This window comes from Bos indicus x Bos taurus, chromosome 16 (assembly GCF_003369695.1).
Source record: "Bos indicus x Bos taurus breed Angus x Brahman F1 hybrid chromosome 16, Bos_hybrid_MaternalHap_v2.0, whole genome shotgun sequence".
Classification (NCBI taxonomy): Eukaryota; Metazoa; Chordata; class Mammalia; order Artiodactyla; family Bovidae; genus Bos; species Bos indicus x Bos taurus.
This window is the reverse complement of record NC_040091.1, coordinates 2,398,670-2,424,490: the sequence shown is the minus strand read 5'-3', so window position 1 is coordinate 2,424,490 and position 25,821 is coordinate 2,398,670. Positions and strand designations below refer to the sequence as shown.

Below are 25,821 nucleotides of genomic sequence, written 5' to 3'. Positions count from 1 at the left end.
TTTCTATCCGCCCTTGTTTACAGGAGACACTCTCTAATGAGCTTGTTAGGCACACAGAAAAAGTAACAGCTCCATCTTTCAAAGCTCCACTCTGAATCACCTCCTTGAATCTTCCAAGCTACCACAGACTGAAATGAACTCTCAAACTCCACGAGCTCTGTGCTCCAAACCATGCATTTGCATCATCCTTATTACTTTGTGTAGTTAGCCATCTTCACCACGCATGGATGCCTGGAACGCTTGCTCAACTAGAGTGCAAGGTTTCTGAGCAAAGATGGCCTCTTCCCTCTCTGCTGTAATTCTCACAGTACCCAGCACACAAATGAGCACCTGTGTGAGGCTCAAAAATATTTTTTGGTTGCTCCCCAAAGTCATTAGGTGTACTTGAATAAGGCTGGGCATGAAGCTACAGAAGGGAAGGTGGGGAAATAACAGCAGCAGCTCAGTTTCATCAGGTGCTTCTTATCTGCCAAAGATCATGCCACTAATGAGCAGAGAGGCCAACTGGAATCCAGGCAGCCTGACTCCAGGCCCTTGCTCTTGCACCATCTTCTACTTCCAAGACCAGATGCATGCCCTTGAGCATTCCACTTTGGGAGCTGAGAAAAACCAACCTGGGAGGGCAGAAAGAAAAGAACGCAGGCAAATAATCTGCAGCAAAAATAGTCCAAGCCAGTAGAATATCTTTAGCCACTACTGAGTAGCCCTTGGCCTGTTTTAGTCTGTCCCCCACATAACGCATCTGGGTAGACCCAAGATGATGTCACCAGCCTGGTGAGAAACAAAAGCATTCTTGCTCTCAGAAGAATTTTTTCAAGGCTTAATAATGCAGAGGAACCATGGGATGTGTTCAGAGACTTTCTCAGTCTGACTTGGAATGGGGCCCTGACCCCACTCCTGCACCAGAACCTTCCAGGAGGGTCCAGCCACACAGCATTCATAGCCTTTTGCTACATCTCCTTTTATCTTGCATGCGTGCTAAGTTGCTTCAGTTGTGCAGGACTCTTTTCAACCCTATGGATGTAGCTCACCAGGCTCTTCTGTCCATGGCGTTCTCCAAGCAAGAAAAGTGGAGTGGGTTGCCATAGCTTTCTCCAGGGGATCTTCCCAACCCAGGGATTGACCCCACGTGTCCTATGGCTCCTGAACTGCAGGCAAATTCTTAACTGCTGAGCGACCACGGGAAGGCCCCTTTTATCTTTGCAGATGGTGACTATAGCCATGAAATTAAATGACGCTTGCTCCTTAGAAAAAAAGCTATGACCAACCTAGAGAGCATATTAAAAAGCAGAGATATTACTTTCCAACAAAGATCCATCTAGCCAAAGCTATGGTTTTTCTAGTAGTCATATATGGATGTGAGAGTTGGACTATAAAGAAAGCTGAGCACCAAAGAATTGATGCTTTTGAACTGCGGTGTTGGGGAAGACTCTTGAGAGTCCCTTGGAAGGAGACCCAACCAATCTATCCTAAAGGAAATCAGTACTGAATATTCTTTGGAAGGACTGATGCTGAAGCTGAAGCACCAATACTTTGGCCATCTGATGTGAAGAACTGACTCCTAGGAAAAGACCCTGATGCCGGGAAAGATTGAAGGCGGGAGGAGAAGGGGACAACAGAGGATGAGATGGTTGGATGGCATCATCAACCCAATGGACATGAGTTTGAGTAAACTCTGGGAGTTGGTGATGGACAGGGAAGCCTGGTGTGCTGCAGTCCATGGGGTTGCAAAGAGTTGGACACAACTGAGCAACTGAACTGAACTCCCCTAACCTGCACGCTCTACATCTGTCGGTGCAGCATGAAGGCCCCCACCGCGTGAAGGCAGCCAGATGAAGGAAAAGAGCCAGAGGCCTGGGGCCACCGGCCAAACCCACCCAAGTCCCAGAGCCCAGGAGGCTCATGCTGATTCCTACACCACCCAGGACGGGTTGTGCTGGAACACCCCAGTCCGGGAGAATGAAAAAGATTAAAGTACTAAGACCCCAGACCTCTAAGTTAGACAGGGTATTTAACAGTGTCACACAGACAGGTTGTGGGTGGCCAAGCTTCTGGGTTATCAGTCAGTTCATTTCAGTCACTGAGTCGTGTCCAACTCTTTTTGACCCCATGGACTGCAGCACGCCAGGCTTCCTTGTCCATCACCAACTCCCAGAGTTCACTCAAACTCATGTCCATTGAGTTGGTGATGCCATCCAACCATCCCACCCTCTGTCATCCCCTTCTCCTCCTGCCTTCAATCCTTCCCAGCATCAGCTTCTTTTCCAATGAGTCAGTTCTTCCCATCAGGTGGCCAAAGTATTCGAGTTTCAGCTTTAGCATCAGTCCTTCCAATGAATATTCAGAACTGATTTCCTTTGGATGGACTGGTTGGATCTCCTTGCAGTCCAAGGGACTCTCGAGAGTCTTTTCCAACACCAGAGTTCAAAAGCATCAGTTATTCCGGGTGATAGGGGATTCATTTTTTAGCCCAGGCCTAACTGGATGTCCTTATTCTTATCAGAGGGGCAGCATATGCTGACCATGCACAACCAGAGACAGAAAACAGAGCTGTCAGAAACAGAAACCCCTAGGGACACTCAGAGAGAAAGAAAAGCCAAAATATGAAATGGAGATTTAGCAGAGAAAATATTGAAGCAACACAATGCATAAACACTCTGTACTTAAAAGTAAACACTGAACAATTCATAAACAAAGTTTAAGAGAGGTCTGGATGTTATAATACTGGCTTTGAAACAGGAAAGCAGTATCTCAGCACAGAATTTCATGGAATGCATGAGAGGAAAAATCAGTCAAACTGCAACAGAGCAAGAGGGTAAATGTGGAGCAGATATAAGAGAGAGTCAGTCATTTCTCAGTGAGGAGCATTAGAAGTTCATAGCCAAGCAACAACGTGGGATCCCTGCGGCACACGTACAGTCATCCTGAGTTTCCTACCCAGATATACAGGACAGGAAACTCCCATCCTACAGTCAAGGTTTTTTTTTTTTTTTTGGTCCTCTAAGTATGGATTCCATTAGTCTCAGCTAACACCTGATAAGGTCTTTAATTAAAGAACTCTTCCAACTCCAAGTAAAGACAGATAAGCACCTGGACGAGGTAGGTCCCTGCATAACTGGTCAGACCACGAAGACAGCCCTCCTCTGTTTCACTCAACAGCTTAGCCAGGATAGCTCCTGCCAGGCGGTGTCCCTGAAATAATGGCAGCATTACTGATGTTAGAGAAGTAGACAGGGGGACTACAGACATCGGGTCTCCTCTCCATGCTGAGTCTACCAGAGAAGACCCCCCAACACACCACAGGGTGGGAGCTCGGGCGCCAGGTGATGAAAATCGTCTGCTGATGTTACACTTGTGGATGAAGGAGGCTCCCGGGAGTGTCCCCTTGCAGGGCCCCATTTTCTTATAGCAGAGCACCAGCATGAAAGGCAAGCCTAGACAGGCAAAACAGACAAGAGCTGGGCTCAGAGGCTCCGTCCAGCAGAGAGGGGACCACAGGGGCAGATGGTGATTCTTGCATGGGGAAGGAGCCGTAGCTTCCACCCAAGTCCTGATGAAGCCTCCGAGCAGTGGTGTTACAGTATCATGTTGGTCAAGACTCAGAAGGCTCCCGGGCCATCAGACCCTAACATTTCCTAACAGAAGACCGGAGCTTCTGTGTTCCCAGACTTTTATCTCACTCTTCAATACAAGTGACTCTCAGACACGGTAACTTCTCAAACAAGGGATCATCAGCACATATTGGAATTCAGAGCTGTCCAGTGGGTAATGAGCCAGGAGTAGGAGACTTTGGGATCAGATTCAATCCCAGCTTTGCCACTTAGAGCTATCTTACTTCGGGCCCATTCTGAGCCCCTATCCTTCCAAGTGATGGGTATAAATATCCAGTCCAAGGCTGTGATGGATCAGTGAGTTGACAGAAGCCACGCATCTAGCACAGTCCTTGGCACAGGGTCGATGTCCAGTCAACCCTGCCTCCCTTAGCCCCTGGCTGTCCTAAGGACAGAGGCACACACGGTGGGACCAGGGAGGGTCTTCCGACAAGGGCTGGAAGCCCAGCACCTACAGCTCAGCCAGCCGCTGTTTAAACAGATCCTTACACAAACACAACTGCTTAAATGCACAACAGCATTTATAGAGTGCCTTCTCCTATATAGTTCTTAAACAGTCCCGTTAGGTAGGCGTTATTATCCCCATTTCACAACTGGGAAATTTAAAGCTAAAGAAGGTTAAATAAGTGGTTCTAGTCCCTTCAGGTCCATAACCCAGTGCCCTTCCTGCCACCTGATACTAGAATAATCATCTATTTACTGTCTACTTCTTGTAAGTCTGCTCTGGGCCTGAAGGCAGGGCTGGAGGCCCACTGGGACTGGCTCCAGGAGCAGCGCCAGCCTGCCCTATGCTGGCCACAGGCTTCTATGCCTCACGGCTGGCGGTGCGCCGCTGGGAGCAGAGGTCAGCATGATACAGCCAGCCGAGCTGACCACCGTGTGCTGACTGAGGACCGCTGTGGGCGAGGCTGGTGGGTAAGACATTCTGCATCCTCAAGGCACTGCTCATCTCTTGAGCTAAGAAAGGAACAGCCAGGTGAAAAGTAGATCCGAGGAGGAGAAAACCCATCCAGAGAGCCAGTGGTTCTCAGCCTGGGTTGTACATTAGAATCAACAAGGGGCTTCCCTGGTGGCTCAGTGTAAAGAATCCACCTGCCAGGGCAGGGGACACGGATTGGATGTCTGGTCTGAGAAGCTCCCTCATGCCTCAGAGCAGCGGAGCCCACGTGCCTGTACTCTAGAGCCAGGGAACCGCAACTGCGCCCACGCACCACAACCGCCGAAGCCCGTGTGCCTAGAGTCTGTGCCCTGCACGAGAGAGGCCACCGCAGCGAGAGGACCACACGCTGCAAAAAGGGGACACCCCCGCGGCCCCAACTAGAGAAACGCCCGTGCACGGTGAAGACCCAGCACAGGCAAAAATAAATCAGTAAATAAAGTTACAGATCACCAAGAGGAAACCGAAACACTCCTATGCTGAGGTTCAACTCTTAGAGACTGTGATTTAATCGGCATCAAGTGGGTCCCAGCATCAGCACATCTGAACATCTCTCCAGGTGAAGCTAACTCATTGCCAGGTTGACAACACACTTGCAGGGTGCTGCCAGTCGGTGCGGTTTACTGACGAGTAGTACCAGCCCTACTCCGGAGCTTGTCAGAAATGCAGACGCTCAGGCCCAGTCCAAACCCACTGATTCTACCCCACACTTTAACAAGATCCCCGGGGACTCACGGGCGCGTGGAGGACAGGCAAGGGCAGGCTCCGTCCTAGGAGTCAATCAGAGAAGGCCCTCCCAGCCCTGCTGAGAGATACAGCCCACCTGCTCCCCACCACGCAGGGCACACCCCTGAGAGGAGAGCTGGGGAGACCGCAGGGAGCCGCCTCACTCAGCTCTGCACCTCCTGTCCCCGCAGAGTCACACCTGAGCCTGCATGATGCTGCTCCACGGACCAGGGCCACCGGAGCCCCAGCAAGCCCCTCTGCGAGCAGGAGGGAATCTGAGAGCAGGACCCTGCCACCGTTTCAGTGACAAGAAAAAGGAGTTTCTTCCCCTTGCATCTCCCTCCCCCCATCGGCGCGTCTCCACCACAGAAGAGGCAAGCTCAGGACAGCAGCGCCTCAGCCCAGCCTCAGAGAGACAGTGGGCAGCCCAACCCACCATAAAGGCAGCTCTGTCTCTGCAGGCACGGGGTGGCTGGTACCGGCTAAGCCTCGCGAAGGAGGGAATCCTCAAGAGAAGGCCAGAGACACACACACAGGGCAGCCCTGCCAGTGCCCCGCGCCCCTCCCCCAGCTCTGCATCCCCGCAGCCCGGCAGTCTTTGTTTCCATCAGTGTGTTTGTGTGTGTAATTTTTCTCACGTGCTGGCCTTTGCTCTCCTGTTAGACTGAGATCAACCCTCCCTGGCTCCTCCTTTGTCACTGCCCAGAATACCAAGTACAGAGACTTAGGCCCAGCAGGGGTTTGAGAAATATTATTTGTATTCATGCGCACGCATTTTCTAGGAGTCAAACCCATAGCTGCAGGCTAACAAAGAGCTACTCACAAGCAGGCATTTATTAAGGATTATTATCAGAAAACTGAGATTCTATGTAAGAAAACTAGAAAGCATGGCTTCAAAAAGCACACACTCTGGTTTAGGAAACTAGACTTTTACACAGAAAGCCTAAGACGGAGACGCAAAGAAATCAAACATATTTAGAATAAGCTTACACAGACCTCTGTGCACAGACTCATAACAACACAAAGGAAATTTTCTATTCCAGTTTTCTGACAGTTTGTTATTACTTGCTTATTGATTGGCATTTTGAAGCATTTTCCCCTCTGGTATTTCTACCACTGACCACATCCACTACACCGGGTAAACAAGATGAAATGACGCCTACAGTCAGAAAGGAAGATGAACGAAGACCAGGAACTTCTCTCTGTTGGATGCCCACAAACATCTGACGTAACAGTACAAAATCTGTACCCCATCCCACCACAGAGTCAAGTGTCCAGAGCCATACACACTGAGCTCCTGACCCATTCGAGGCTCCAGAAAGTCTCGGATCAGGTCCCTGGGACTAGAGCCAGAATCCAAGGAGCCTTCTCCCTGACCTTGAAAGGAAAACCGCAGTGCATCACAAATGGTTGTTCTCATTGTGACAAAAAAGGGCAAAACTCACAGCCACGCACAGACCTTCAGTTCAGATTCAGCATGAGGTTTTCTCCAGCAGTGGGTCAAACTCCTCCCCATTCAAACGTCCATTTTTGCTCTAAGTCAAACAGATTCGGGCATGAGAGGCAAATACGCAAAGGTAAATGGCAAACTGCAAAGATTCTCACACTAGAGCTGTGCGGGATATTTAAATTAAATTAAAATTTCAGTTCTCAGTCACATTAGCCACGTTTCAAGTGCTCAACAGCTATGTGTGGCCCGTGGTTACCACGCTGGAAAATGCAGATACAGAATAGTCCCACCATCACAGAAGGCTCTATTGGACAGCACAAATATTGAACATCTAGATTTTCATTTAAAGAAATGAGTAGGGTCTTCTGGGGACTTCTGTTGTTCTATCCAGGTGTGCTGGAGAGGTTTTAGATACATTTCAGAATGTTGGGTAGAAAGAGTACCTTTTCATAATGAAAGAGGCAATGTGCTGAATGTGCTGGGAGTCTCATGTAAACACAAACACTCTAAGGCAAAATTTGCAAGGCTACAAACTGGGTCATTTTAACACGCATATGTGCACACACATGGTCTCTCCTTCTTAAAAGGGCCATTACTAGTTCTCCTAACCCAAACTTTTGCTTTCATCACAAAGATTGTGAAGTCAAATGCTGCAAACCAATTTGGTGCCCAAAAACCCACATGCTACCTAGTCCTAGCCAGAACTGTTTTCCAGATCCCTCTTGGATGGTTCTAAGCATTCCCTGGCTTTACCTTTTAACATGGCATCACTAGGGAGAAAAATCTTTCAGATGGCAGGTCAGCACCCTGGACAGCAACAAGCTCCCTGCCTGCCAAGGAAGAGTTCCAGTCCTCCCCATTGCCAGAGACACCCTTCAGAAAAAACACTCCCCAGACAGCACTGCCTGTGCAGGGATGTCACTCACGTCTCCTAATGCCACAATCTTGTTCAGAACAAGAGCAAGCTCAACTAAGAAGCCTAAATGCTCCTCACCAACTTCAAGACAAAGTCCAACTTCTAGTCAGATTCAGGACTCTCTGGAGTCCGGCCCCAGCTGGCCCCTCCAGCTGTACCTTCCACTGTTCCAGCCTGGCCAAGTCAATGCCAGAGGACCACTTCCCTCCTCTAAACCTTTGATTATGCTCCTTTAGCCCATTTCCTTCCTTTATCTCCTACCCATCTCTGGGGACCCAGATCAGCCCCTGCATCTCTTCAAAATCTTCCCAAAGGACTTTAGTCTACATTGGTATCCTCTCTTTTCTGACATACCAAGGCATTTCTAGTTTAGATCATGCTTTAAGGAACTTAATTACATACCCTCTTGTACAATTACTAGGTTCGTATGCAGAGTTTAAAGTTCCCAGTGTCCTGGTACATGGAAGACCTAGCTTTGCCAGCAACTACACATTTTGATCATAAAATAATGATCTTAGATGAAACCATCTCTAACATTCTATGAGTTGAAGATTCTCTCAAAACAAGTTGCCACCCAGAAGTGTGCTATGCTCATAATAGAGGCTTCAAAGACTAACTGCAGATGCAATGAACACCATGTAAAAAAAACACACACAAAAAAACAAAACCAAGGCACAGCTCAGAGCTGGCAACAGCTAGACAACCCTGGTTTAGCTTCCAACATGAGTCACAAAGGCTTCATTTCCACTCAGTGTGTGATGACGAACAGAAAGAGATCCTGTTTTTGTCCTTTCCTACGTCACAGCATGGGAAAACCGCCTGTGGCCTCAGAGAACATGTCACCTTCAACATGTGGAAAAATATCGCACAGTGGGTATTGTAACACTGGCATTATAACAATGCTTCTCATACAGACATCCATGGGCAGGCCAACCAATACCTGACCGAAGTGCACTCACCCCACTACTAATTATGCATAAGCCCAGACAGACTATGGAAAATAACAAAAAACATAATTTTGTTGGTGCCCCCAAATAAAATTCTGACTGGTCTTACAAGTCAAGAGGTTCCAAAGGGGAGCGAGAACTGACTTAAAATCTCAGCTCAACATTTTACTTTTTGTCCAAATGATTGTTATATGACCTCCTTGTGTTTAAAATCCTGTTCTCACAGCACCAACTTACAGATCCACATACAACAGGACACAGGGATGGCTCTTTCCCTCATGCACATGGAGAAATTAAGACCCAGAAGAGTTTAATAACTTTTGTATTGCAAATAAAGATCACATTAGAATGAGAATCCAGTTGAAACAATTTCAATAACATAAGCAACATGCACACATAAACATTCATATACTTGTATACACATACATTCAAAGAACTCTTAGTAATATAAAGAGATGAGTTACGAAATTCACCGAGCTTGGAACTGGAAGATTCCACTGAATTCTTGCAAAAAAGTGTTACTGCCAAAGCAAATTGGCCAGCATCAGTAAAGAAGGAACTCTCATCACGGGGAAAAGTCCTTGGAATTGCTCTGCCAGCCATTCACTCTCATCCCAGAAAGTCACAAGATCTGAGAACAAAATTTAGCATCTGGTCAACCGACCCCAGTTGGTCTAAATTGGATCCAGGAAAGTAAGCCCAGCATGAAGGCCACAATCATCCTGTCCTAAGCCCTTCCCCAAGTCGACCATTCTAAGCGCTCAGAGAGGGATAGCAGTGAGACCCCAGGGTAATCAGGTTAGAAAAGTAGACTCTGGCACTCAGGGACCTCTATGACTATGTCTTAGTACAGTGCTCCAAATATGTCCCTCACTACTGAATTACATGCATCCACCACCCAAGCCATGCCATTTATTCATCGTGACTCAAACACCCCTGCATATTCCTGCCATTGAATCTGCAGTCCTCCAGCAGCTCTGATTACCAAGTCTTCAAATCTTGATGTCTCAAGATCCCCCTCAATTATTTCCTCCTGCAAGAGGCTTTTCCAGATTGTCCAAGCCCAATATAATCTCCTGTCAACCTTTTAGAATTTACTGTCTGGAATTAGCAAGTGTTTCTTGTATTTGAAAAAAAAATCTCTCTCTCTCTCTCTCTCTATATATATATATATATATATATCTTATCTCCATTACAGTGAAGACAAGGTCTTGTGAGCCTCCATTTTGCTCCAGAAGATGGTGTGGTACCCGCTACCCACATAGCACATGTTCAATAAATGTTTGGTGATGATGGTAAGAATAGTAAGACCTCTCCAAAGGTTCCTGTTACCCAAGGACAGACCTAGATATACAACTATGTCCATAGGACTGCGTGGGGCAGGCAGAAAGAACCCAAAAGGGAACCCACGTGGTGGGCAACAGCTCACACAGCCTTCCTCCAACTCCGCCAACGGCTTCCTCATTCTAGGACTTAGTCAGAAATCCTCCCTTCCTACCCTTGAGCCACTGCTCCCAAGCTGTTTATCTCGTTAACTCTGTTTATTGTGATCCTGGTAAGAGGTTCTGAAGCCCTCCAAGCCCCTCTCTAATTAAATTCATTAGAACAGATTGGGGCTTTCCTTCTGCATCTCAGAAAAATTAACAACATGATTAGCATCATAATGCTGGGGAGATGGGCTGCCAGGGAGGCCTTTCAGGAGGGGCTGGCCCAGTCTGGGAGGGGAAGAGTGAGGGGGAGCAGGTGAAGAAGAAGGCAGATGCTCAGACAGCTGCTTCCCAGAGGAGGGGAGCTACGGGGTCAGAGGGGATGGTGGAGTCAGCGGAGATGGTGACAGCCTGAGGGGATGACCCAACAGGCCCCAGGCACTCCAACTTTTTCAAGGCATGGCTTTTGGGAGAGGGAAGGCAAGACAAGAAATTAATCCATGACATAAATACCAGAGACACGGGCTTCTGGGACTAGAGACTTTCAGCAATCTCTAGTGTTAGAGAGAGAAACATATTGAGGCTCTGTTAATGATGGCATCACCGACTCGATGGACAGGAGTTTGAGCAAGCTCTGGAGTTCATGATGGACAGGGAGGCCTGGTGTGCTGCAGTCTATGGAGTTGCAAAGAGTCGGACACGACTGAGCAACTGAGCTGAACTGCACTGAATGCTGGGGCTGGAAGTAAAACAAGCCCCTCCTGCTGTTCATGACGATGTCCCTTCGGTAAGGCTCTACTACAGGAAAATGGGGTGAGCAGGCACAGGTAGGCACGTCACTTCTTTCCCAGAGAACCTGATCCCACAGAGTTCTTGCTTATACCCCTGGTGGGTTCCCTCATCTAGAAAATTCTCACCTTCCCTTCCTTACCAAAACTCTACCAACCTTTCAAGGCTCCGCTCCATTTCCACCCCCTGTAAAGAACAGTTAGCATTTGGTATTTACTGCTGGCCAGGGAGGGTGCTGGAGTCTTCTCTGCCTTATCACATGTAATCCCTAACACAGCTCTGCAAAGTTCATATTAACGGTCCCATTCTACAGACTGGGAGACCAAAGCTCCTCAGCCAGTAAGTGAAAGAACCAAGCTTTGACCGAAGGTCTGTCTGAAGCCACAGCTGAGCAGCTTCACAATGCTGTCACCTCCCTGACTCCATAAGCCATACTGAGGCATAGCTCCTTCCTTGGAAACCTCACTGCCCAGGGTCTGAAGACTTAATTATACAATACCACTTTGGTGGCACTTTCGTATTACGCCACTTTCATTTTTCCCGACTTGTCTCAAAACCTAAGCAAAGAGGGTGGATCAAGAGATCTCAAGCTGGCTGGCAAAGTCTGACTAATGCCCCAGGTCAGCAAAGCTGTGAGAAGCACCTCCTCAAGCACCCAGCAAAGTCATTAGCTCCCAGAGCCCTCCCTGAAGCCCCAAGGACCAGGGTGCACACATTTAACATCTGCCCTTGCAGCCTGAGCCCTAGCTGAGCACTAGGAGTAAATGCTCAGAAGTCTGACATGAGGCTGCTCTAGCCAAAGCGGCAGTCGATCCAAACAGGGCGGTGCAGTCATCCCAGGCCCTCCTGCCCGCCAGGACCCCTCGGCCATGCTCCTACAAGGCCAGGAAGCCATCTACCTCTGGTGGAGCATTTCTTGTAGTGAACTTAAATCTGTTTTCATTTCTGTAACTCCAATTCAACTTATATGCCCAACATGTAGCTTAGCTGGGCATTCAACAATATGCCCTAGGATATATTCAAAGGCTCGGGACACACTAATGAAATGAGATAAAGCAGATATGTACCCGGAGGGGGCTTCCTCAGAAAGGTGAGGATGGCTGTCTTTATCCTTGGGCTCCTTCCCAGTTCAGCCATGGATGTTGACGGCAACCTATGCTCAAGAGTGTAGCTTCTATGGATCCCTCTGTCACCATCAACCTCCTCCCTCCTACCTGAATTTCTCCGATGACTCCCACCTGATCGTGACCTCCCAGAACTCCAAGACCCTTCCGCCCATGTCGAGCTCACAATAATTTTACTCACCTTGCTCCTGAGCACGTATCTGTACTCGCTGTCTCTCCATCAGTTAGGAGCTCCCTGAGGGCAGATCCTGGGCCTCTTTCCTCTGGCTCACTCTGACATTTTAAGCATATTTTGACCATCCTTTGCCCCTAAAATACAAGTGCTTAAGAAATGAGAATGGGAGAGTTGAGGAGCCTCAGTCTTGTCCCAGGGTTCCCCCACCAGGCTGAAGCAGCAGCCAGCAGGGTTCAGCTGCACGCAGAACATCACCTCTTGCCCCTCGAGTCAGGGATCTGGTAATATCCTGCACCACCTTCTTCCTCACATTCAACCTCCAAGTCAGCCCTGGGCCCCATTCTGACAACACCAACCCAGCCCTCTTCCCAGCTGCGGCGGAGGGGGCCGATGCCACAGGAGGGAAAGATGTTCCTCATCCCTGGCCCCATGTCCTTACTCAAGCTTATCTGTGTTATTTGTCTGATCACTCGTCTCTCTTTTCCATCACGCTGGCAGCTCTGAGAGACCCTGTTTTACTTTCCATCTCTATGATCCCAGCACCTAGCACATTGTAGGATTTAACTAGCATTTGTTGAATGAGTAAGTATGTAACCAGCCTTCAATTCCCCTTACTTCCTTCCCTCCTCTTCTCCCAAGCCAAACAGACTGAAACTGAGCTTCTCTGCCTCTCTCTTTCTAGTTTCCTAGGAAACTCTTTTTCTGAAGACTAAGTGATGACCCTCACACCCCAGCTCTTGGATAATCTTAGAGAAGAGGGGCACCAGGGGAAGGGAACACACTGCAGCAACTGCTAAGTAACAGGAGGCTTGGAACCCTGTCTCTCAGTCACTGCAGAAACAACACCATCTTCTGTGCCTCCACCCCCAGATATCCAAAGCGAGAACCCAACCCCCAAACACCGGCCACCTCCTCAATGTACCCCTGACCGATACAGCCCGACTCCATAAGCCCAGCCTGTCACAGCCCACAGGGAGCTGGCCAGGTCTTGCTCTGGCTCCGCAGGGGGCTGGCTTCCCACTCTGTGTGCCTCAATTTATCCATGCCATAGCCTCTGTGATATCAAACAAGGGATGAGAGGTGACATTCACTGCACAGAACCAGGAGATATATACACAATTATCAGAATCCCCCACTTAACCTGAGCCCCAAGCAAGCATTTCAACATCAGTAACTTAATCCAATCAGCTCCCAAAGATGGCTCCAGGTGATACCTCCGCCCTGGAGCAGGAAAACCTGGGAGCCCTGGGAATGCTGATGCCAGGGGAAGCTACCACCTCACCCCACTCACGAGGGGAGGGACACGGAAGACCGACAAAGCAGAGGACAGCCAGTCCCCCAGCCTGTGCCTGCCCATTCAGAGACGCTGCTCATGAGCTGAAGGAGTCCACTCTCTGTTCTAAAGTGAGGGAGCCTTGTAGAGAAGGGGCAGCATCCACCAGCAACTTGCTCTCAACCTCCAATTTAAGACTTGGGATTTTAGCTGAGGTCCCCAGGGCAGGAATTGGGCTGCCATTGCCTGGTTCGCGGTGCCAAACACAACTTCTGGACTAAGTGTAAGTCAGTCTCTTTCCTCATTTGTGTTATTCATCCTCATTCTATTTGCTCTCTCTCCTTCTTTCTATACTCACGCATGCGCGCACGCGCACGCACACACACACACACACACACACACACACACACCCCTTCAGCTGAATCTAAATGCTAGAGGAAGAAATTACTCCCTCCGAAGTGCCAGTTCTGTCAGGACAAAAAGTAGAATTATTAGATGCAGAGCAGATCCCACTCCCATCTTCTTTAAATCTTCCTGCAATGCAAAGCCACCAAATGCAATCACCCCCAAACCAGGGGGGAGGGGCAAGCTCCTGTCTGCCTCCTTCCTCTGCTCCTCCAGCTGGCGTGACCAGCCCCCCGGGTCTTTACACATTTTCCCTGGGCTTCTCTTACTTATGGTTCAAGTGCAGTGGGTTGTGAATCTGCCGGTCTCCAGCTCTAGACGAGAACTCCGCTTCCTGCCCACCCAGGTCTCCAGGCCCTGTGGCTGCCCTTGCCGGGGCCGTGATTAGGGCCCAGCAAGGGCTCATCCACGTTCCGAGGGTAGATAATACACACCGGCCCTCGTGCCAGGGAGACAGACAGGCAGAAAAGGGACATCGTCATCCACTCCTTTGGACGGAGGAAGGAGGGATCTCTGCCCAACACACACACAGACACACACACACACCACTGCCAAATGCCAAGTAAGGAATGAGGAACAGAACCCAGCTCAAGGCAAGAGGGACTGCCATGGGGACCAGAGTCTAGGTGATTCAGCACTCTGCCCACTCAGCCCAGCCCATGGGCCACACTCATGACAGCTCTCGATGCCAAAGTGCTGACTTGGAGACTGAGAAAGAATCCTTTCTAAAATCCGAAATTTTCCAGCCCTCCAGAGAGGCTCCTCATCCAGGCCTTTGCATCCCAGGGCTCAGTTCAAGACCAGGAAGAGGTTGCGAAACCATTTCTTTGGATTCTGCCTCTCCTCCTTACTAGTTTTCCTAAGCTTAACACCTCCTCCCCCCCACCCCCACTCCCATCCCTCTAGGAAACAAACCTGAACAGCTACAGGAAGACAGTGGCTAAAGAGGAATGTAAGAGAGGCCTAATAACGCGCAGCATCCTTTGCCCTTCCCCACCCCGGAGCCATGAATAGGATCAAACATGCAGAAAGGGGTATAAGTGGATTCTGCCACAGTGAGTACACAGGGCCTTCAGAGTCCTAGGCCTCCCCAAGCAGAGAAGGAGGGCCCAGCGGCAGGTGAGGGGGCTTGGGACAAGTCTGTGTGGCTACAAACAGCACCAGGAAGGGCATGTGGGGAAGGTGATGGGGGGCTCGCCAGGTAACAGCCAAGAGGGAGAAGACGGCGTTCTGGAGAGGGTGGAGGCGGACACCAGTAGGCAGCTGGGAAGGGGCTAGGCCCCGGTATGCAGAATGGACGCGGTAGGGACAGAAACTGCGAGGGAGCTGACAGACGCACACGGAGGGACGGGGGCATGAATCGGCGGCCGGAGCAGTAAGGGCAGGAGAGAGGCGGGGGTGCAGGGAAGGGAAAACAGAAGGGAAGGGGTCGCACAAAGTGGGGTGCGGTGGTAAACAGGTCAGTGGAGAGCTCGGGGTGCGGCGGGGACGGAAGGACAGGGGAAGAGACGGAGGGGAGGGAGGGGGCGGGGAGGCGGCCAAAGAGCAAAGGCGTGCGGGGGGCTGGGGCGGGGAGCCGGGTGGGGCAGGGTCCCGGTGTAGACTCGGGGCTCGGGCAGGTGACGACGCGGAGAGAGAGGTCGAGGCGTGGAAGGAGGGGATGGGTTCGGGTGAGAGATGGAGACAGGCAGAGAAGGGCGGGAGCAAGGGGACGGCGCTGGACGGGCCTCCACGAATCCGTTCCACCCGCAGCTCGTCTCCGGTGTCCGCGCGTGCCTACCTGCAAGGGCTGGGGCTCCGGCCCCGGGTGCAGTCGGCGCTGTCCGCCGCCCGCGCCGCCGCTTGCCTGTCGTCCCCCGCAGCGCCGCTCGCCTCCCGCAGCCGCATTAGGGCAGAGCGCGGCCCGTGCGCGCCCCCGGCGGCCGCGCGCCCCCGACCTCCTGCGTGCGCGCGCCCGCGCCTCCCCGCGCGCGCCGGGACGGGGAGGGGGAGGGGAAGGGAGGGCAGAGGAGGGAGGGGGCGGGGAGGGAGGCAGAGGGGGAGGGGAGGGAGGGGAAGGGAGGGGAGAAGCGAGGAGTGGGGGAGGGGAGGGGAGGGCCGGACTGGGGAGCGCGCGGGCCGAGACCCGGCAGGGCCTGGAGGGGCGCGGGCCAGAGGCTTGCGGGGTCCGACCCGCGCCGCCTTTCTCTTCGCACGGACCCCCGGCCTCTGCGCACGGGCGTTGGAGACGGTAGTGATCCGCTCCGGTTTCCATTCGCCGAGCCAGACTTGCAGGAGGGAACACGCTGGCGGTCTATCCGGGACTATCGCGTTTGTCCTGTGCACGCCCCTCCACCATTAGACTGGGACTCATTGTGGGGCTTGTTCCCAGGGAGACTTACTTCTGGTAGACTCTCAGGAGCTTTTCTTTACTGGAGAGCTGTTGAATCCCGAACTGGGGAGGTCAGCAATGTTGTGACACCTGCTGATGGTGGAGTGGTCTTCTTTTAAAAGCGGGAAATATCATTTAAATGGGCTCAGGCCCCGCCCAGACTTGAGTTAAGGGGGAAGAAGCCCAGGACTGGGAGGCCAGATATCCAAAGTCTCCTCCTGACTCTGACTCTCATGGTGAGATGCTTCTCTGTGGGCCTGTTTTCTCAACTGGACGATGAAAAGTTGATTAGATGATCCCTTCAGAACTGGCAACTGTGAGGCCCTGTGCAGGCTGAGAGAGACACGAGCTCACTGTCACTTGAAACCATGGAGAGATCTGGATTGGGGCATCACATAACCTTAGGCGGGGAGAGCACTTGGAAGAAGTTTCTAGTCTATCCCTCCTCCCAAACCACAGTTCCCTTGGCAGCCCCCCTCTGAGGTCCCATTCAAAATCATGTTCGGGGCATTTCCCTGGTGGTCCAGTGGTTAAGACTCCCCCCTTCCAATGCAGGAGTCTCTGATTTGGAAACTAAGATCCCACATACCATGTGGCACAGCCAAAGAAGCCAAGGGGGAAAAAAAGCACACGCAGCCCCCTTCCCTGCGCTCACACAGCCCCTGCCCTAGCACCACGATTGCTGAGCTGCACCCCATGCCTCCCTGCCCCTCTCCAGCCTGTGGGCTCTGGGAGAGCAGGAATGTGTCTTGTTGCACAAGCTGTTCCCAGCCGTAGCACACAGTAGGTGCTCAATCAATACTTGATCAAGGAATGGATGACAGCCAGTAATAAAGGAATCATCCAAATACCCAACAAAGTATCTCACTCTTCAGTTAGGTGCTTTGAGACTTACAATTACAGCTATTAGGCAAAGTCTATACGATGGGAAAGGAAGGGGTTGATATGACAGGACCTGAGAGCATGGCTGCCTCTAGGTGTCAGGAACCCTGGGCAAAAGTTTTTGCAGGGTCCCTTATCAATACAAACAAGTTGACTTCATTCAACATCTAGTCTCAGCATCATTCTGGCAGCCCACTCTCACACAATCCTGTGAACAAAGGAGGGCATGCTCCTGGAGTGGGGCCTGGCCACAAGGCCCTGGGGTGACCCTGCAGCATGCATGCTCCTGGAGTGGGGCCTGACCACGAGGCCCTGGGGTGACCCTGCAGCATCCAGGAGCCTCCTGGGGTGTCTGGTCAGCCCCACTGCCAGGTGATGTAGAATGCTATAAATTTCTCTGAAGGGGAGAATCTGGACATTGGGGAGCCCCATCCAGATGCATAACTGGCCCCAGTTGGTCCCAAGCACTAAGAAGAAACTTAGGAAGATCAGAGAAAGTTGCTTCCAAGCACCAGGGCCCTTAGGTCTGGACTCAGGGCAGGACCCCCTTACTCTCTCACTGGACATGTCCAGCTGTGGCTGTCTCCGTAGAATAAAGAAAATAATTTCCCTTTTCTAAGCATCTGTTGTATGTCAGCTGCTGGGTTCCTGTTTAGATCATTTGCGGGCTCTTTACAGTGATGAGATGGAGATACTTTTTAGGTGGTATTGCCTGTGGTGATGACACCAGCTCAGACACCTGCTGGGATTCAGATCCCACCTCCACCACTTCAGATGTGGATGAATGTGGGCAATTTCCTTTTATTTCTTTTGAAAAATATTATTAAATCTATACAAGTGTAGAATTACAATATGAATTAGAGCCAAATCATTCTATAAGATTTCTTACAAAATACGTTTCTCTCATGCTTTCCCCTCTCTAGAAGCCATCACTTTCAACCCTTTTGATCTTTGGTTATTGCCTATTTACTTCTGTGTATCTAATAAGATGCTATGTTGCAATTTCTTGCTCCTGTTTAGGCATTATCTCTTGATTCCACCCTATGAAAGACACTCTTCACATATACCTGTCCTGTTCTCTTTTCCAACCTCCCAAACTAGTCAGATCTCAACACTGGTTAAATCAGAATTAGTATTTATTATGATTACTTAAATGCTATTTACAATGGACCTTTTCAGTTCCTGCAAACTTTTTGTTTTTTCCTTAATATTTGTCATTTTTGGTTTGTTTTGTTGCCACAGGGAAGCCCTCACATATAGTGAAAAGTGAAGTCGCTCAGTCGTGTCCGACTCTTCGCTACCCCATGGACTACAGCCCACCAGGCCCTCCTTCCATGGGATTTTCCAGGCAAGAGTACTGGAGTGGGGTGCCACTGCTTTCTCCGTTAACAGTGGCTAGGCATAATCACATATAGTAATTACCTATAATTCAACTCTAAACTCTCCATCAGTTGTCTATGTCTATTTGTTCAAAGCTTTCAAGTATTATATTAATCTTTATCTTCTAGAAGATTCTCTCCTAGAGCCTTCTGATGTTGAAGGAGCATGGGATTTGCCAAGAAAGTCCTAGCTGACCAGCAGGGTGAACTTGGGCAGATCATTTAACCTAAAACTTATTTTTCTCATCTGTAAGAAAAGGGATAAAGTGAACACCAATCAGGTAAGGTCCTTCGTAAACTAAAACGCTCTGCGCACATGTTAGCTATTGCCCAGCTTTCTCTTCCTTTCCTTCATCTTTTTCAAAACAGCTAAGAAAACTGAGGCTTGGAGAGACAGAAAAGCACAGTGATTTGGTGGTGGAAACTGAACTAGAACTCGCTTCTCACAGCTGTGGTGTGAGGAAGTGAACTCTGGGCCAGAGGGGAGTGAGCGGAGCGCGCGCAGCAGGTGCTGTCGTCCGACGCGTCCCCCTGACTAGGGGAGGGCGCCACCTGCTGGCGACAGGCTCTGGGGACAGGCACTGGCTTGGGCTCACGCTTCTGTGTCAGGAACAGGCTGACTTGGTGCCAAGGGCAGAAAGCAATAACTTTTTCTCTCCAGACCTTTCTCTGGCCTTCCTGTATCCTTTTCTTCCCTGAGTGTGTATCTCTAGTTCTGTCTGAAATTCCAGCAGGCATCACTCTTCTGACCCTAGACTTGGAGCCTCACTTCCTGTGTCCTCTGTAATGCTGAGTGTTGAGTCACGAATGATTCTCAGATTCCCTCGCATCTCATGGCTCCCAACCAAACTGCAGAAGCCCTGCCTTACCCTGGGCTCAGGCCAAAAGAAAGCCTCCGTGCTGTCTCAGGTGCTTGGGGGACACTGGCCTGGGAGTGCTGAGGGACAGGGCTGGGCCCCACCAGCGTCCGTTATACCCTCAGCCACCCTTTTCTGCATGGCCCCTAGAAGGTGTGGGAAAACAGACAGTTCCTGCATTATTGCTGGAGGTTTAACTTGATACAGGGCAATTTGCCAGTGCCATCAAAAACGTTAATGTAGCCTTAAACCCATCAGTGCTAGCTCTAAGACTCTAGCCTGCAGAAACACTGTCACAAATCACAAAAATGTGTATGCACAAGGACGCTCACTGACCATCCAGAGGTCAGGGGTCAAATAGGTTGTATAATCTGTGGGGTAGAGAGGTATGTGTGCATGCTAAGTTGCTTTAGTCGTGTCTGACTCTTTTCGACCCCATGGACTGTAGCCCGCCAGGCTCCTCTGTCTATGGGATTTTCCAGGCAAGAATACCAGAGTGGGTTGCCATGCCCTCCTCTAGGGGATCTTCCCAATCCAGGACTCTTGTGTCTCCTGCATTGGCAGGCAGGTTCTTTACCATGAGTGCCACCTAGGAAGCCCTGTGGAGAGGTCTGGAGCCACTTAAGAAATAATAATACACACACATATCTTTTTTTTTTTTTTACAAGTCTATCTTTATTTGTAAAAAATAATATACAACTAAAGCTAATTTGATTTTTAAAATCAAAGTTCATTTAGTGATAATGTACATTTTATAATAAAATTGTAGTAAAATACTGACATTTGATAGTTTAAACAAAGTATCATTCATGTAAAAATCATGTTGCATGTAAAATTTAATTAGAAAATTCATAGTTCACAAAAGTACATATATTTTGTTGATAGCTCATGAGGACATTATCATAAACTTACTTAAGATACAGAATAAAATTCACAGTTAGCTTGACATTTAGTACTATAAAATTTTAAGGTGAATCCACAGATATTTTTGTTAATAAGGTACACTTGAAACAATTCAGACTACCAAAGAATTGACGTTTTATTGTATAACCAAGATCTGTTGGTTTTACAATATGTCTAGTAATCAATCACTTCACCAATAATTTCAATGAGAGATCCAGTTGAAAAGACCACTGACATATACTTCTGGGGGGACAGTTAAAATAAGAAGCACTAGCAGCTTTGATTTCCATTTTCATGAATACATACAAGACAGATCTATATTTTTACAGTTAAAAGTTGTTCAAAAAGTCAAGCCCTGAAGTATTTCTTCCCCTAAGAGAACAGTTCTGATGTTAAAACTTTGTTAAAAAAAAAAAGAGAGAGAGAGAGAGAGAAAGAGAGGTAGTATGTGAAAGTATTTTTACTTAAAATGTTGAACCCCTGCACCGCTCATAATATAAATGAAATGTAACCTTCTACTTACTAACATTTTGCCATTCAAGAGTTAAGTTTGTAAAACTCAGCAGAATGTTAAACCTGGAATGCCATTAAAAAATAGTGGTTAAATAAGTGGAAGAATTTCTATGAATTCAACAAAAAGTACACTGTGTTACCTAACATTGTGCAGTTAATGGTTTAGTGATAATGTTTAGTGGTACAATGTGAACAAAATACGTTGAAGTATTCTGAGTCAAGTGATCTTCATTTAATCAACTTTACTTCATATACTTTTACCATAGAAAATATCCTTCAAAATGGAGTCATTCGATTCTTCATTGTTTTACTAGCACACAATTGTTATAAGGTATCCATTCTAGCCCTACCATAAAATTAATCAATAAATAACTCTGAGCGCAACATCCGTAAGCCAGGGAACTCACGTAGTTCATACTATTCTCAGTCTTTATATACAAGCTACGGTAGTGCCTGTGCACCTCATACAACGAAACCAGGCAAGGAACGAAAAGTTAGCAGCCTTACTCTTACCTTGTTCTAAGTGGATGCATCACAAAGTAATAAATAGCCTCTTAACATTAATCGAGATACACTCTACCTGTCAAAGGTGAATACTACATGCTTTCCATAAAGTGTAGGCAGTGTTCCTACAAACCCCACTAAGGAAAACCCAAAACTTTCATATAAAAAGTGCACAAGGCTGTCCTGTGTATAAAAATCTCTTAGTTTGGGTGTTGTTTTTTTTTTTTAATGAAAATCATTCACACTACTCAAACACATTAAAAGGGTATAAAAGCAGACCAACAAAATACACAAACAAGAAAGGAATGATTTCCAATGAGATTCGGAATGAGGACAAGAAGACATGGGAGAGAGTCTCCCACATCAGCAGGGGCGATGGAACTGCCTTTCATGACATCTAAGGGATGCCTGAATGGAATGAGTTTGTAAATGTGGAAGTCACAGGAGGGACAAACGCAGATCTGATCGATTGTTAACAGTTTCTTAATTCAGGAACATTGCTTCAGTGCTTTGTACGTTGAAGCAGCCCCTAAAAAACAGTTGGTTTGATTTCTTAGAAACTGAGGCGAGGGGGGGAAGCATTTGGAAAAACTGTTACAATTAGCAACAGAGGAACAACATTTAAAAAGTCAAAATAAAATATGGGCATATAGGAGCCAAGGTCCCCAAACTACCGAATTGACAGACTTCTTCACATTAGAAATTAAAAAATATAGTTAAGGGAAAAATTAACCAGGCTCTGCACAGCAGGTTAAATATGCAACCACTTCAAACAGAAATGATCTAGTCCTTAGGGTGTTTAGTTCTGGGAAATGTGCTAACATCCAGTTCTCTATAGACAAAATAGCAAAAGCACATCATTTCAGTAGCAAAGGCCCCTTTGTTTTAGACTTGAATTTACCTCTAACCCACCAAAGTTTATATGAATTATCAAACTACTATTTCAATAACATTTTAAGCTTGCGAGATATATATATTTATTTTTTTTTCATGCCTATCCCAGATCACTTGTTCAGAGGTATATAATGCTTGCAACTAGCCAAATTTACAAAGAGTCTCCGTGGCATCCTCTTTCAGAAGACATTCAAGCCGTGATGGTCTCATAGTGTGATGACCGTTCCATCTTCCTCTAAGAGTTTCTGATCTGGAGCACGCGTTTCGAACTCGGTGCCGGCGCCACTCGCTACCGGTGGTAAGCTCACTTCGTTGGCAGGGATGAAACCGTTCTGCCCAGATTCGAAACTGAGCTCTACCTGCGTGAGCGACTGCAGGCTCTCGGCGCTGGGCGCTGCCCTGGGGATCCGCCGCGGCTCCCCGCTGTCCTCGATGACGATGTCCTCCTCGTCGTCGCTGTCATCCTCCCCCGGCTCCAGGCTGGGCTCCGGCGGCGGCGCGCAGCTGGGGAGGCTGGTGTCGGTCGACTGGCCAGAGCTGCCCGAAGTCCGACTGTTCCGGACGACGTTGTTCCTCTGGTTGGCCGGCCGCACGGTGATGATGAGGTTGCGGCTGTTGGCGATCATCATGTCGGTGACCTGGTCGAGGCTCTTCCCGGAGACTTCGATGCCGTTCACCTCCAGGACTTCGTCATTGACAGCCAGCAGCCCCGTGCTCTGAGCCAGGCCCCCCGGCACGAGTCTGGAGATGAAGATGCCCGGGACCTTCTCCAAGCCGTGCGGGGTCACCCGGACGCTGGCCCGGTCCCGGATGTAGAAGCCCAGCGGTTTCTCTGTGCCGTACTTGTAGAGACGCACCCGGCGGTGCGTTTCCGGGAGAATGTCCACGTAGATGACGGAAGACACAGGTCGGAAGTCCTGCGGCAGGCTACTGACGATGTGCGGCTTTTTTCTGTGGTTGTCGGGCCGCAACACGTTGGTTAGAACATTCTTCTTCTTGATTAGTGTGTCTGTACCAAAGGCACTGTAGTCTGCTTCTTCCTTTTTCTGTATAAAGATCCTAAGCAGTGGGTTGGCCGTTGAAACAGCTTTGTGATAATTGTCGTCATTATTTATAGGTAGTAAATCGCCATGGATGTCTGCATAGCCTACTAAAACGTCAACATTGGGTATTTTATGAACATGTTGCAGTAATCCATAAAACTCCTCAAACTTTCCAGGTTTTGACCTTTCCAGCGAAAACCGACGAAATTCAGCTCCAAACTTGCTCTTCACCTCCATGGTGCCCAGGCAGCCGCTGCCCGCCCCGTGCCGGTGGCCGCGGTTCATCCTGAGGCCGGGCCCGCGGCGGCCTCCTCCAGCCGGGCCGCCCCTCGGGGGCGCGCGGGGCGAGTGGGCGGCCGGCGGGCTCGGGAAGCGGCGGCCCACATATCTTTTTAAAAGAAGAGTAGCATAATAGCATGTAGAGTATAATTCTTTTTTGGAAGAAAAATAAAAGCCAGTTGGCATAAGAGGTTGGGAGAAGAGAGAGGGAATGAATCCCTGGGCAAGTTTAGAAGCTTGAGTACAGAGCACTTGGAGGAAATCAGGAGGGACCCAATTTTTGTTGAAGACTTTCTTGTACCATGCCCTTCCCATTGACCCTTACTGACTAATGCCAATGCCAAAGCCTTTGACTGTGTGGATCACAATAAACTGTGGAAAATTCTGAAGGAGATGGGAATACCAGACCATCTGACCTGCCTCTTGAGAAATCTGTACACAGATCAGGAAGCAACAGTTAGAACTGGACATGGAGCAACAGACTGGTTCCAAATAGGAAAAGGAGTACATCAGGGCTATATATTTGTCACCCTGCTTATTTAACTTCTATGCAGAGTACATCATGAGAAACGCTGGGCTGGAAGAAGCACAAGCTGGAATCAAGATTGCTGGGAGAAATATCAATAACCTCAGATATGCAGATGACACCACCCTTAGGCAGAAAGTGAAGAGGAACTAAAGAGCCTCTTGAAAGTGAAAGAGGAGAGTGAAAAAGTTGGCTTAAAGCTCAATATTCAGAAAATGAAGATCATGGCATCCGGTCCCACCACTTCATGGCAAATAGATGGGGAAACAGTGGAAATAGTGGCTGACTTTATTTTTCTGGGCTCCAAAATCACTGCAGATGGTGATTGCAGCCATGAAATTAAAAGACGCTTACTCCTTGGAAGGAAAGTTATGACCAACCTAGATAGCATATTAAAAAGCAGAGACATCACTTTGTCAACAAAGGTCCGTCTAGTCAAGGCTATGGTTTTTCCAGTGGTCATGTATGGATGTGAGAGTTGGACTATAAAGAAAGCTGAGTGCAGAACTGATGCTTCTGAACTGTGGTGTTGGAGAAGACTCTTGAGAGTCCCTTGGACTGCAAGGAGGTCCAACCAGTCCATCCTAAAGATCAGTCCTGGGTGTTCATTGGAAGGACTGATGTTGAAGCTGAAACTCCAATACTTTGGCCACCTGATTGGAAGAGCTGACTCATTTGAAAAGACCCTTATGCTGGGAAAGATTGAGGGCAGGAGGAGAAGGGGATGACAGAGGATGAGATGGTTGGATGGCATCACTGACTCAATGGACATGGGTTTGGATGGACTCCGGAAGCTGGTGATGGACAGGGAGGCCTGGCATGCTGTGGTTCATGGGGTTGCAAAGAGTTGGACATGACTGAGCGACTGAACTGAACTGAACTTCCCATATGTTAGATCATGTAGTCCTCACAAAAACCCAGTGAGATTGGCATCACTGTCTTCAGTTTACTGATGAGGAAATAGAAGCCCAGTGAGATTAGTAAACTGCAGCACCATGCAGATGGGATGTGGTAAAGGATTGCGTGTGTGTATGTTCGGTTGTGTCCAACTCTGAGGCCCCTTAGAGACCCCTTAGTCCACCAGGCTCCTCTGTCCATGGGAGAATACTGGAGTATGTTGCCATTTCCTACCCAGAGGACCTTCCCTACCCAGGGATTGAACCTGCATCTCTTGTGTCTCCTGCATCGGCAAGAGAATTGTTTACTGCTGCACCCCCTGGGTAACCAGGTAAAGGATTAAGCTTGCCCAAAGACAGGCTTAGCCTTTGCCCTTGGCTCCTGGGAGGTCATCTCTAAACCCCTGGGATGTCCAGCGATGTCCTGCATGACAAGAGGGTCTTTCTCTGCTTGTAGGGGCTCAGCCTCACTAGACAGTCTATGCTGACAATGTGGTTTATGGTGGGGGTTTGGGGCATGACCGCCAGAGGGCTGGAAACTTAGGTCAACCACAGGGGGGTCAGCCAAGTCTAAGTGCTGCTGTTGCTTAGTCACTTAGTCATGTCTGACTCTGCAACCCCATGAACTCTAGTCCGCCAGGCTCTGCTGTCCTTGGGGACTCTCCAGGCAAGAATACTGGAGTGGGTTGCCATGCCCTCCTCCAGGGGTTCTTTCCAACCCAGGGATCAAACCCAGGTCTCCTGCATTGCAACCAGATTCCTTACCATCTGAGCCACCAGGGAAGCCCAAGAATACTGGAGTGGATTGCCATGCCCTTCTCCAGAGATCTTCCTGACCCAGGGATCGAACCCAGGTCTCCTGCACTGCAGGTGCTTTCTTTACCAGCTGAGCCACTGGGGAAGTGACTGAGCCTCAATAAAGACTCTCACACTGAGTCTCAGGTGAGCCTCCCCGGCTGGCTGTCCTCTGTGCGCACCATCACACATCCCTGCT

The 25,821-nt window shown here is 49.0% G+C and overlaps 1 protein-coding gene and 1 pseudogene across 19 annotated transcripts in view; both read right to left on the bottom strand.

The window, feature by feature from the left end:
- NFASC (neurofascin) overlaps positions 1-15,672 on the bottom strand; it is a 201,589-nt gene extending 185,917 nt beyond the window's left edge. For 9 of the 19 annotated variants that reach the window (XM_027564252.1, XM_027564255.1, XM_027564256.1 and 6 more), the window contains exon 1: positions 15,561-15,671. The gene's annotated coding sequence lies outside the window, so the exon portion shown is untranslated. Of the gene's footprint in view, positions 1-12,108; positions 12,237-15,560 lie in introns of all 19 variants that reach the window. The other 10 variants (XM_027564243.1, XM_027564250.1, XM_027564247.1 and 7 more) reach the window with 3 other exon arrangements.
- Positions 15,673-21,392: 5,720 nt separating this feature from the next.
- On the bottom strand, positions 21,393-23,480 carry LOC113906302 (annotated as a pseudogene).
- Between the last annotated feature and the right edge of the window lie 2,341 nt (positions 23,481-25,821).